Source organism: Urocampus carinirostris, chromosome 9, assembly GCF_059441175.1.
Source record: "Urocampus carinirostris isolate Australia breed hairy pipefish chromosome 9, RoL_Ucar_1.0, whole genome shotgun sequence".
Classification (NCBI taxonomy): domain Eukaryota; kingdom Metazoa; phylum Chordata; class Actinopteri; order Syngnathiformes; family Syngnathidae; genus Urocampus; species Urocampus carinirostris.
Genome location: NC_142357.1, coordinates 25,179,400 through 25,192,082, shown reverse-complemented (window position 1 = coordinate 25,192,082; position 12,683 = coordinate 25,179,400). Strand labels below are relative to the sequence as shown.

Genomic DNA, 12,683 nt, shown 5'->3' with positions numbered 1-12,683 from the left:
TTGTCTGTCTCTGTGTGCCCTGCAATTGGCTGGCAACCAGTTCAGGGTGTCCCCTGCCCACCGCCCGAAGATAGCTGGGATGGGCTCCAGAACCCCTGCCACCCTACTGAGGATAAGTGGTGCAGATAACGGATGATGATGTTTATATCAAGCTTTTAATTTTTTGCCACTCAAAACATGTTTTATTCCTGGGTCCACTTTGGCTCTTTCAACATTTTGGCTACACTAAGCAAACACTGGCCCCATCTAACAACGGCAGCGCAGTGGTTAGCGCATGTGCGGCACAGTTCATGTCTTGGGAACCCACTTGCGTGGGTTCAAGTCCAGCTCCAGACTTCCTGTGCGGAGTTTGTATGTTCTCCCCGTGCTTGTGTGGGTTTCCTCCGGGCACTCCGGTTTCCTCCCACATTCCAAAAACATGCATTTCAGGTGAATTGGCCGGTCTAAATTGTCCCTAGGTGTGAATGAGCGAGTGAGTTGTCTGTCCCTGTGTGTCCTGCGATTGGCTGGCAACCAGTTCAGGGTGTCCTCTGCCCACTGCCCGATGATTGCTGGGATGGGCTCCAGCACCCCCGCGACCCTACTGAGGATAAGCGGTGTAGCTAATGAGATATCTATATATATATATATATATATATATATATATATATATATACATCGGCTCATTGCGTTCTGTGTGCATGGTTACAAAGAATGACAATAAAAGTAAATTATATTCTATTTTGTAACACACCTTGAGTCTTTATATTTCTTTCTGATCGGTCCCTACGAAAAATAGGACGTTTGAATTTGCAAAACAAAATCTTGGCTCGTCCTCTGTACACGTTCAAAGGTTGTTTGCATTAATAGACACATTAGCCTATGTTCGCAAAACTCTCACAATAGAAGGATGAAGGTTAATATGATAATTGCGGTAATATGCTAATTGTTAAAACTAATTTTCTTTCACAGCGAGGGACCTTAAAGGCCCTGGAGGTGAATACAAGGTACAGGGCATTTGTCATTGTTTTCCCTTGTGCCTTATGCATCAGCATTCTTGTCAAGTTAAAACATATATATTACAGTGCCTTGCAAAAAAATTGGCCCACCAAGAAATTGTTGACATATTGCCATATTTCAAGCTTGTCCTAAATAAAAAACGCAAAATATTTTCCAAGATTCAACAAGATGGGAGACACGATCGTGAAAAGGAACCAAATTTATTCAACATTTTGAAATATTTGGGATATATATATATATATATATCTATATATATCTATATATATATATATATATATATAAATGGGGCAGCACGGCGGTGTAGTGGTTAGCGCTTGTGCGGTACAGTTCTGAGGTCATGGGATCGAACCTCCTGTGTAGAGTTTGCATGTTCTCCCTGTGCCTGGGCATGGGTTTTCACCGGTCACTCCAGTTCCCTCCCACATTCCAAAAAACATGTTTGTCAGGTTAATTGGCCTGTCCAAAAATGTCCCTAAAACGCAACAAACCTCTGCCCCGCAAGACGTGGGTTCTGACTCGGTCCTGTCTCCTGTTGGTATTTCTTGTCCGGTATTGTTCCCGTTTATTTTGTCCTGTTTAATATCAGTTTCCAGTTTTCGTTCCCGTCTAGTTTGTCCTGCTTAATTTCGATATCCTGTTTCAATATCAATCCTGTCTGTCCCGTCCTGTCCGGTATCGACCCCATCTGTCCGATATCTGCTCGGGCAATTGGTGTCGATCACGCCGGTCTCTGGCTTCCTGTCTTTCCACCCCAGACCACTGCCTAACTTGCATGACTCCCCATTTCCCGTAAAATAAAAGCTTGTGTGCGAAAGGTCACGCATTTGGGTCCTGATCCTGTTCCGGTTCATGACAGCATGTGTATATTTAAATATGTGTATGTGAACATGTATGCATATATATATATATATATATATATATATATATATATATATATATATATATATATATTTATCCATGTGAAAGTATACATATAGGATTATATGAGTTTATATACATGTAGGATTGTATATGTTTTTATGCATGTATTTCGGTGTATATATGTACATATATTCATATTTGTTTTGTTTTTGTTAAAGGGTGAGAGGTAATAAGCTATGCTTCTCACTCTTTTCTGAATATGTCTTTTGTTTTCTATTACTTCGTTTTGTGGTCTATGTAGCTTTCCCATGTTCTCAATTTTTTTTCCCCATTTGTACATGTTTTCATTTACCGAACTTTTTTGACAATGATCAGGATGCCTTGCACTGCTTGTGATGCATATTAAGAATAAATAAATGACAAGAAGAAAAAGAAGTCTGTTTTGGGTATGTTTTGCACATCTTGAAATGGAAATATTTGCCCATTCTTCCTTAAAATATACCTTAAGGTTAATAGTGATCATTTGCAGATCTTTCCACAATTGCTCTATAGCAGGAGTCGGAAACCAATGGCTCGTGAGCCATATATGGCTCTTCTCATAAGAACGTACGTTTCGGCGAACAATTAGAACTAGTGCATTTTTTAAAAATATTGTTACGTGCACAGAGCTGATTGTCGCTCATGCGAAGCCGAGACATTACTGATGCGCTAAAGGTTTGGTCCAGTATACATAGGACACGATTTTAACGACAGTTTACATTCAGGCTGTCACACCAGCAGACCTCGTGGAGGCTGTAAATGCTAAATAAGGTCATTAAACAATCCATTTTCATTGTTGAGACACTTTATGATGAAAAACCACAGAACCAACTTTAACACAAAACAAAATTTTTACCTAAAAACTCGAGCAAAGCACCTAGAGTAATAAAAAACAAACAAAAAAAAAACTTAGTGGTTGTATATACAGTAAAACTCAGTTAATCCGGATTAAAATGGACTGGAAAAATTACCTGGATTGTCCGAGTATCCGGATTACATTCCGGGGCGGGTACTTAGGGAGTGTGCCGATCAGCTGGCTTGTGTACTAACAGACATTTTCAACACCTCGCTAGACCAAGCCAAAGTACCATCATGCTTCAAATTTGCCAACATCATCCCAGTGCCAAAGAAACCCCAGATCTTATCACTCAACGATTACCGGCCCGTTGCACTGACTCCTATCATAATGAAGTGCTTTGAGAGACTGGTTAAAGAGCACATCACCTCCAGTCTCCCCTCCTCATTCGACCCCTTTCAGTTTGCCTACAGGACAAACCGCTCCACCAGGGATGCCATCTCCTCTGCGCTTCACCTGAGCCTGACACATCTAGAGGAGAAGAACACCCATGTGCGGATGCTGTTCCTGGACTTCAGTTCAGCATTCAACACCATCATCCCACAACATCTGGTAGACAAGATGAGACTCCTGGGTTTCAACACCCCCCTGCGGAACTGGCTGCTGGACTTCCTCTGTGACAGACCCCAATCAGTGCGGATAGGTCAGAACAGTTCAGATGTCATCTACCTCAGCACGGGCTCCCCCCAAGGCTGCGTCCTAAGCCCCTTGCTGTTCACCTTGATGACACACGACTGCGTCCCTAGGTCCGCCACAAACCACATCGTGAAGTATGCTGACGACACAACAGTGGTGGGCCTCATCAGGGATGACAACGACCTGGCCTACAGAGAGGAGGTGGAGCAGTTGGTGGGCTGGTGCAGGGACAACAGCCTGGTCCTGAATGTCGACAAAACTAAAGAGATCATTGTCGACTTTAGGAAAAACCAGCCCAACCATGCCCCACTTTGCATCAACAACAAGGCTGTGGAGGTTGTCAGCAGTATCAAGTTCCTAGGGGTGCACATTACAAACAAACTCACCTGGTCCGTAAACACTGCATCACTGGTGAAGAGGGCACAGCAGCGCCTGTACTTCCTGCGGAGGATGAGGAGAGCCCACCTGCCCCCACCCTCCCTCATTACATTCTACAGGGGCACCATAGAGAGTATCCTGACCAGCTGTATCTCTGTGTGGTGTGGAGGCTGCAGCGCTACCGACTGGGGTAGTGTGAGGAGGGTAACGAGGACAGCAGAGAAAATAATCGGGACTACACTTCCCTCCATTCAGGACATTGGCCAGAAGCACTGCCTATCCCATGCTAAAAACATTACCGGGGACCCCTCTCACCCCCATCATGGACTGTTCACTCTGCTAGCCTCTGGGAAGAGGTACTGCAGTGTGCGGTGCAGGACCACCAGGCTCCGCAATAGTCTAGTCCCCCTGGCCATTAGACTGTTAAATGGTCAATCTAACATATAGTTAACTTAAATCTAAACGGCTGCTAATCTGACTTTTGCACTACTGGCAGTTTTTTTTATAGCTTGCCACTCCTTGCACATTGCTCTCTGCACTATTGTAATTACAGCGTTATTGTTACAGTGTTAATGTTACTGTGTACCTGACTTGTTAACCTGACTGCCCATATTGCACATCTGGTTAGCTACTCTTCTTGCACTATCGGCACTATGGTAAAATACTACACGTAGCCAAAATACAATACAACATTATTTATATCTGTACATTCAAGGAAACTGTGGGGGTCAGATGCATCGACATTTCGTTCTGTATACACGTGTACTAGAATGACAATAAAGTAGATCTGAATCTGAATCTGAATCTGATTAGCCGATGTTCAGTTATCCCAGACCCCGTGACCTCAAAATGATGATTAGTATAAAATACATGAATAACCCATCTGGTTCTGATTGAACATGAATTCACGCATTTATATTCACACAGAATAAATGAGAATTGTTTCGTGTAAGAACGGAAGTCTGAGGCGGAGTAATAAATGTTGGAGCAAACAAGAAGAGCTTTATATACATACATACCTGTCAAGCTCCAGGGCTCCATGCCCTTACAAACTCGTATTTTCCCTTACGAAATAATCTTACCCCATTTTTTTCCCAAACGTGTTTCTTTATGTCGTTTAACATGTTATAGCCACAAACCTGTCTTTTTTTTCTTTTTTCCTTTTATACTTCCTCTTTTTTTAACTTCTTTATACAACATAATAATTTGTAGAGCAAGTGAGCCGTTTGAGAGCCGGCTCTCTTTAATGATTCGAGCCGGAAAAGCCGGTTCCCCAAAAAGAGACGGACTTCCTTTCACTACATAACTAACACATGAAATCCGAGGCGACAGATGCATGGGCACAGTAGCATCAAACCACCTGCTTCGTTTGCAACGAAAACAAACGATACCGAGATAGAGGCTACCGCGGCAAACTCGTTTGACTTGATTGATTTGCCGTTTCGTCATAGTCGGTGTGTACCGGAGGGTATCCATAATTGATAAATTTGCGTTTTTCCTTACAGATTTTCTTGTACGTCATACACGTCTTAAAATGCATGATAAACTTTGTACGACAAAAATGTACAGGTTGACAGGTATGTAATTGACAAATTTGTGTTTTTCCGTCCAGAATTTCTCTTAAGTCAAACACGTCTTAAAATGCTAATAAGCGTACTTTGTACGGCAAAAACGTACAGGCTGACAGGTATGTACATAGCTCTTCAAAACAGGGCACTACAACAATAGCATGTTGCAGTCTCTTAAACAGGAAAAAGGGACAGCGCAACTTCCTAACCTGTCCCACTGGAACTCTCTACTCAACGACTGTTCCGTGGGTGAATTATGTAAACTCACTAGAGAATATTAATGACACATACATACCGCGTTTTTCACCATATCCGACAATGTTTCATGTGAAAATAAGCCGTTATATCTTTCTTCTTCATGCCAGTGTGATCGTTCCATTATTGTATGATCTTTAACTTTTCTTCTAATGTTTGGTTCTCTCAACTCCTCTTCTTCACTGATGATGTGACAGCGTAGTTTCCTTCAATGTAGTTTTGCACGGATCGATCACAACTTTAATCGAAGCACAATGAGATAGAGTCAGTCAGTAACCGGAAAGACGTCCCACGAAGACGAAAGCATAGAGAAACGTGTTTGTCTTTGGACAAAAGGATGGCATACACTTTCCGGGAAAGTTGCGTCATCCAGCCTCAAAGACGTCAAAGACGGCATGTCTATATAGAATACAACTCTGGAATAGACATGGCAAAATGCATAGGAATGGATCGAAATGACTAAGATTTTCATCAGGAATACTTGAAGACCCTTGATAATGAAATGAGGAATATGCATAGATTTTTCTTAAGAAATACATCCAGACTCAACATTTTATCCAGATTTCACAAAGATCCCAATAAACCGAATCTGGATTAACCGAGTTTTACTATTATGTTCAGGGTTGGGTAGGGTTACTTTAACTGTATTACTTTCAATTACTTTTGGATTACTCCAATACCAAATATGCTAATAAAAGACAAAAGAAACAAAATATGAATAAAATTACTAAATTTTGCGCAGGCTTGGGGAGTAACGGAATACATGGAACGGCAAAAATGATGTTGGCAAGCTGTTTGGATTTATTTTCATTTTGTTTCTGTCGCATTTTATGTTAGTTTTGCCGGAGATCAAAGAGATCAAAGCCAGGAGATAAAGCTTACCACGTGTTGTGAGTCATCATTTTATTCATATTTAGTTTTTTTTGTCTTTTATTAGCATATTTGGTATTGGACTAATCCAAAAGTAATTGAAAGTAATCTAGTTAAAGTAACCCTACCCAACCCTGATTATGTTATATGTTTTCCCCGTATTTTAGACGTTTTTTTGACCGTTTTAAATTGTAACTTTGTACAGAAAAATTTTCTCGTCTTGCACTTTTCAGCTGTAATCCAGATCGTCACGGTCACTTGTAGCGGATGACAACATTATCGTAGGTTGCTTATATTCTCGTTGTATTATACATAGTCTGTCTTGCTGCAAACAGGTGCCATGTTGTGATTGTAAGGTTTATTATTGCTCAACTCATTCAATGCCAGATGTTTCTCATTGATGGGAAGTGCGGGTGGCCAGCCAATTTTGGCTGTTTTACTTCTGCATAGGACATATAATAAGAAAGCTTGTACTCTTATATTTCATTAGAAAAAAGTATGTTTCTAGCTTTTTCTAGCTTTTTCTAGCCATTGTTTAGTAAACAATGATTGAACATTGGGAAGTTTCTTGAAAATACTCGTTTACAAAAAAAAAAAAGTTTTTGGGTGAAAGGGTGCATTTCAAGTAGAACATTTACTTCAATATTTTTGGGGGGGGATCAGTCATACCTCCGATATCTAAACAATGCTTTTCATAAAGATATGGGCACTGTGCTTGCAAAATAAACTTTATTGCGAGAACACTTAATTTATGCATGAACTTTGCAAAAACTTTTAGCACCGATGTTTCCAGTGATGTGATCACATGATTTTGGTCACCATGGCGATCATTTTCCTGCAGACGTGCACGGAACATCATCCCTCTCCGTCCCGACGGTGAGAAAATCATCTTTTTTTTTTTTTTTAGAAAGAAAAAGCTCTGTTGACGCGTTAACTGTCTGTACTTATCAATATTGGGCTGCTCATACACTTCAATCGGCAGTTATAGGAAGTAACACTAAGAAGAGGGGGCTTCCTCGATGTGTGGACAAAGCTCTGATCAGAGCCACTCTTGCCATCTAATGGTAATTTATCGTATTGAAATAATTAACAATGCTTGATACTTACCGATTAGCTGTGTCAAACCCTTTGTAATATTTAAATAAAAAAGAAAACAAAATTTATTTTATTATTTTGGCCACTTCAAGCCCCAGTGTGTAATGTTTGACCACTAAAGGGAACTGTTATCTAATATGAAGGTAAATATAATATAATATAATGTGTTTTTAAATACACCAATTGTTCAGTTTCTAAATTTCCCAAAAACTTTTTTACCTGTTTGAATAGGGGATGCCAAACCTCTTGAAATTATTTAGATTTACTAGGCTAAGTTAATCATTCTCAAATCACAACAATACAGTGGTCACAGGATGTATTTTGAGCAACAATTAACTGCAAAATAGTCAAGTCATGTCTATTTGCATAGCCCTTAATCACAATAAGTCTCAAAGGGCTGCACAGATCACAGACTATTCCAAACTACACCATCTCCTGATCTAAAATCTTCATGAGGGCCAGGCAAAACTCCTCAACATGAGGAGATTGAAGAAAACTTGAAAACGGACCGCACATGAGGTTATCCCCCTTCCAGGATGACCAAGCTGCAATGGATGTTGCAATACACATACACAACTTGAAACATAGTTCGTTTATGAACTATAGAATAGAAGTGTGTTTTAAGCTTTGATTTAAACAGTTCCTCTAAGGTTGCAGATCAAATCTGAGGGGGGAGGATGGAGAACGCTCTTGAACTGCGGATTTCTTCTTAGCTCATGGGGCACTAGCAGACCAGCATTTTTCGAGCGAAGGCTCTGAGCAGGAACATCTGGGGAAAAATATATCTGAAAGATATAAGGGGGCAAGTCCATACACAATGTTGTATAATACCAACGGAACCTTAAAATCACATCCTAATATGACATGGAGCCAAAGGAAGATGCACATTATATTTACTAAATGTCCCTGAACGCATCACTAGCAAGTAACTTTGCTGCCCATGCACGTTAGTAGCTTGCGCCAATTCAACTAGAGTGCTACGTTGAAGGAGAAATAAAAAACTGACAAAAAGAAAAGTGATTTTACCTGCAACACAGGTAAAATTGTGGTGGTGAGGTGCAATCTGTGCATTACAGACAGGACCGACCAAAGCCTTCATGGGGCCCTAAGCAAAATTAGATTTGCGGCCCCCTCTTACTTGTTAATTTGAATACCTTCTGGAATTCATTCCATGCTATACTCCAGGGGTGGGCAACTATTTGGAGTTGGGGGCCGCCATGTGGCATGTTATACTTCTTTTTAAATAGATTAGTTTCATCAAATTGGTTTTAAAAAGACAACAATTACAGCAAAATAGTATATTAGTTCCCTGTTTTAAGCACTTACTGAAGTTGTCGTTCGTTTTGAAGTATTACTGTAGGTTTTTTTCTTTTTTAGTTTTTTTTTCTAGTATTTCTGAAGTCGCCTTTTTATTGAAGTTCTGTAGTTTTTTGTAGTGTTACTATAGTTTTATTTTTGTACTGTTTCTGTAGTATTTCCGTAGGCGTATTTTTTTGTATTTCTGTAGATTTTTTTTTTAGTAATTTTGTCCCATTTCTGTTGTATTTTGTAGTATTTCCGTATAAGAATGTTTGTTGTATATCTTTTGTATTTCTGTAGTATTTTTTGTAGTACAGTGTTACTGTAGTTTTATTTTTGTAGTTTTTTTTTTTTACATTTCCATAGAATATTTGTATTATCGCTATAGGTGTAATTGCAGTATTTTTGTTGTAAACCTCTTGTAGTAGTATTTTTGTAATAATATTTCTCTAGTAGTTTTTTCCATTATATATATTTTTAGTATTTCAATAGAAGTATTATTGATGTACAGTAATCCCTCGGTTATTGCGGTTAATGGGGACCAAAACTACCCCCGAAAAGTGAAAATCCGCGAAGTAGCGACGCCCCTTCAAAAATGCTTAAAAAAAAAAACTTTAAAAAAATAAAATTATTTTATTTAATTATTATTTTTTAGACCTGGTTAATGGGGCCCAAAACCACCCGCGAAAAGTGAAAATCTGCGAAGTAGTGACGCCCCTTCAAAAATGCTTAAAAAAAATATATATTTTTTTTTTATTATTTCATTCTATTATTTTTTTTTTTTTTCAGACCCGCGAAGCTCTGAACGCGCGAACGTGGAACCGCGAAGTAGCGAGGTCCCACTGTATTTCCAAAGCAGTATTTTAGTATTATTTTTGTAGAATGTTTGAAGTATTTCCATAGTAGTATTTTTCTCATTTCTTTCGTATTTTTGTAATATTACTGTATTTTTCTTTTTGTATTATTTTTGGAGTAAATCAGTAGTAGTATTTTGTAATATAGTATTATTGTAGTAGTATTTTTGTAGTAATTCTATCCTTTTTTTTTAATTTTCAGAATTAAAGCAAAATAACATGAGGTCCCTGTTTTAAGCAATATATTTGATATTTAGTTTTGTAGTTAATGTGCAGTATTTTTGTTGTATTTCTGTAGAAGTATTTTTGAGTGGACACACAAAGTGACTATGTTGGCACCAAAAAAAGTTAACAAAACCTGGGGGGCCCCCTAGTGGTTGTGGGGCCCGAAGCAGCCGTTTAGCTCGCTTATGTCTTGACTACAGATACAGCCAGCGAAAGTAGCTCCTGTTTGTGTGCTCACCTAAATTCTTTCTGTCTCTCCCATGTCAGTGTTTGAAGTTATGACACAATCGGCGCATTGTGTATACGAAATATAGTTTAAAAAAAAATAATTGTTTTCTTGCAACGTAATCCTTATTTTAACTAAATGTACCTGTGATTTGATTCCGTCTTTTTTTCTTTATCTTGATTACGTAACGCCGTAACATGTATTCCATCCATAACTACCCAACCTTGGTTGTACCATTCTGCATCCACCTCAGCCACAAAAACTACCAAAACATTGCTTAAAACACTGGTTCCTTCTTGGACTTGTTAACATGTAAAATAATATGGCGACCGGCTTGCTGGGGTGCTCCGATGGCGTAAAGATGACAAAGAGATGCTGTCTTCAAAATGCGTAACCTCGGAAATTAATCGGAACATACAGATGAAATGTCTACAGATTCAATCCCAAAACCATATACCGTATTTTCTGGACTATAAGGCGCACCTAAAAAAACAACTTTGCCAAAAATTAGAAAGCACGCCTTATTATCTGATGCGCCTTGTAGACTGGAAATACAGTAAATAAAATCAGTAATACATAACAATACAAATAAATTCTTCATAAATTAACCACTTATGGACAAATCAAGTTAATTTTGCTGTAAAATTCGATTTCCAATTTTTGAACTATGTTTTTTTTTTTAAGTTTTCAGATTTTTTTTTTTTATGTAGTTTTAATTTTATACACCTAATAGTCACAGATAGGCTTAAAAAATGAAATAAATAGCTCACAGATGAATATTTTAAAGGTGCGCCTTATAATCAAGTGCGCCTTATAGTCCAAAAATACGGTACTATTTCCTCACATTTTGCATTTTTAAGAATTTGTAATTACCTTCAAGGATAGTATTTCTTGTTCAAGAAACAAGTTATTTATTTTTATTTTATTTTGCAGTGGGCCAGCCAACATTGACTCAACATGCCAAGGCCGAAGGGGGGACCCTCCGGGAATTCCTGCATCGGCCCCCTAGGGTCGGAACAATTCCTTGTTTGCTGCACCGCAGGTGACGTCCACATCGTAAAAATGTTTAAAAAAAAAAAATCCTGCACTGGCCTGCTTTAGTTCCCACCCCCACCAGTCTTCAAAAATCTCCTGAAGCAGGTTTTCAAGACTCTGGACCGGAACAAGGGAATTGGACCTAGTACCGATGCGGTGTACATATCCAAATGCTGCTGCTGCCTTGTGTTGAACTGCTGGTTCTGTTTGTGTTAATAATGTTTACGTGAACCACTCGAGTATCAGGGACTTGAAGATTACTTGAATATTACATTGGAACATGCCATAGCTTTTTTTGGTATTTATAATCTTTTGGTTTTTATATTTTTGTACCGTCATGCAGGCTCAGGTTACAAGCTATAACGTGCGCTAGAATGCTTGAAATCCGGGTTAAGGCACTGACCAGTCGTGCGTTTCCAAAAATATTGAGGAGGGATTGTTATGAAATCATTTACTGCCAGCTAACACTGTGAAGACAAATTCTAGCATAGTTAAAGGGACAGTTTGTGTTATTTTGTGCTGCCTAGGGGGAAAAAACAACCATTCATTAAAAAAGACAGTATTGTTTTAAATACTTTAATAAGCAAAATACATCAACCATCTTATAAAACTGCATTTTGTTTAACTACTTGGAAGTTGAGAAATTTGCCTTAATTTTACATACATTAGGCTTTTCCTTCTGTGTTTTCTCCTTTTTAATTATCTTCTTTTTTACTTTTTCTTTTTCTCGACTTTTTCTTATTTTTCTCTTTTCTTCACAAACAGCTGGGCAAAAAAATGGTCACTTTGAATTTCAGTAAATTGTGTTCTCCCATGTGCTTTTTAGCACTCGTTTTTCAGTTACATGACACAATACAGTGACTTCTAGTGGTCAAATGTTACACACTTTCCCTTTAACTTATTTACTGCTTGCTCATAATGTGAAAAATAATCTTAAAACATAGTTATCATCTGATTTGGCGGATCATTATGCTCATTTTAAACATTTTAATTGATGTCATTTTCGCTATTCCCTCTTCTTGGGGGCGGGGTTGTTTTAATTTATTCCTTTAAAGTGACAGCGTGTATTTTTTGACCACCAGAGGCACTGTATCATGTCATGTAACAAAAAAAGAGTGCTTTAGAGCAAAAAGAAGAATACCTTCCTAGGCGGGATGTGTTGTAGGCGTCGGGTCGTGCAAAACAAAAGCTGTGGAGATGAGCAGATATTTCATAGTTTTTATTACAGAATATTCTGGGCAAATTAGCTACAAATGAATGGCTGCATTTTCACGAGGGCACAGTCAAATTGGCTTAAATTTCTATAGTGACACGGCGGTCCATGACAGTGTACTCTTTAACAACTAGAGGTTGCTGTATTGCTTCGCAAAGCAGGAAATAAGTGCTAAAAAGCACAAGGAAGAATACAAAGTACAGCGACTCAAAGTGACCAAACCACTTAATTTTACTTTTCATTTTTTCCCCCAGCCTTTTTTAAGTTTTGGGGT

At 38.7% G+C, this 12,683-nt stretch overlaps 1 protein-coding gene across 1 annotated transcript in view; it reads left to right on the top strand.

Moving 5' to 3' along the window:
• LOC148359804 (uncharacterized) overlaps positions 1 to 12,476 on the top strand; it is a 102,702-nt gene extending 90,226 nt beyond the window's left edge. Inside the window, exon 17 of the transcript XR_015851254.1 lies at positions 11,095 to 12,476. The gene's annotated coding sequence lies outside the window, so the exon portion shown is untranslated. The remainder of the gene's footprint in view (positions 1 to 11,094) is intronic.
• The last annotated feature ends 207 nt before the right edge of the window (positions 12,477 to 12,683 follow it).